The 705-nt window shown below is 40.0% G+C and overlaps 1 pseudogene; it reads right to left on the reverse strand.

The window, feature by feature from the left end:
- Window positions 1-182: 182 nt before the first annotated feature.
- LOC106512604 (leukocyte surface antigen CD53 pseudogene) lies at window positions 183-523 on the reverse strand (annotated as a pseudogene).
- Window positions 524-705: the final 182 nt, after the last annotated feature.

The raw sequence follows: 705 nt of genomic DNA on the forward strand, positions 1-705 counted from the left end.
ACTGTATATACACGTATATTTCAGCTTTTTTGTTAGAAATGTTTAGACAGATCTTTAATAAGCAAAATTACTAATTAATCTAAAATATTTAGGCAGGGCCTAAATGTTTCAGACCACATCCTTTTATAAAATTAAAATGTTTGTCAGTGTAGAAAACTGTCCCAGTTTGTGAAACGTCCTACCTTTCTGTGGTGGACAAAGAAAACACAAGCCATGGCCAGCTCCACCAGCATCAGGATGAACAGGAGGATGTAAAACTGAAAACATATTGTTGGGTTAATTTAAAGCAAGGAATTAAGTGTAATTTTAAAAAGTCTTATCTGTTTCTACTGACAGTGATGAGCATGCAGCGGTTCTCCCTCATTCCTCCCAGCACTCCAATGTAACACACACAGGTCACGATGGCACCAGTCGCCACAATTGTGTTGGCCGGATAGATGGGACAGAACGAGGTGATAAGAGAGGCAAACCTGGAGTGCATCGTCTGGAACTCCCCAAAGGCCACCACGAACGCACCACAGAGCTCCAACACAAAGACAGAAGACATAAAAGCACCTCAAACCTACATGAACTCACACTTTACCAAACAACCCAGAAAACAAACATATGAATCTTTCTCTGATTTACACAGTAAGCCTACATCAGTTTGGCTTTTAGTGGTAGGTAAGAACACTGTTATCCCAAGTGAACCATAAAAAGTACTTT

This window comes from Austrofundulus limnaeus, unplaced genomic scaffold, assembly GCF_001266775.1.
Source record: "Austrofundulus limnaeus strain Quisiro unplaced genomic scaffold, Austrofundulus_limnaeus-1.0 Scaffold8944, whole genome shotgun sequence".
Lineage (NCBI taxonomy): Eukaryota > Metazoa > Chordata > Actinopteri > Cyprinodontiformes > Rivulidae > Austrofundulus > Austrofundulus limnaeus.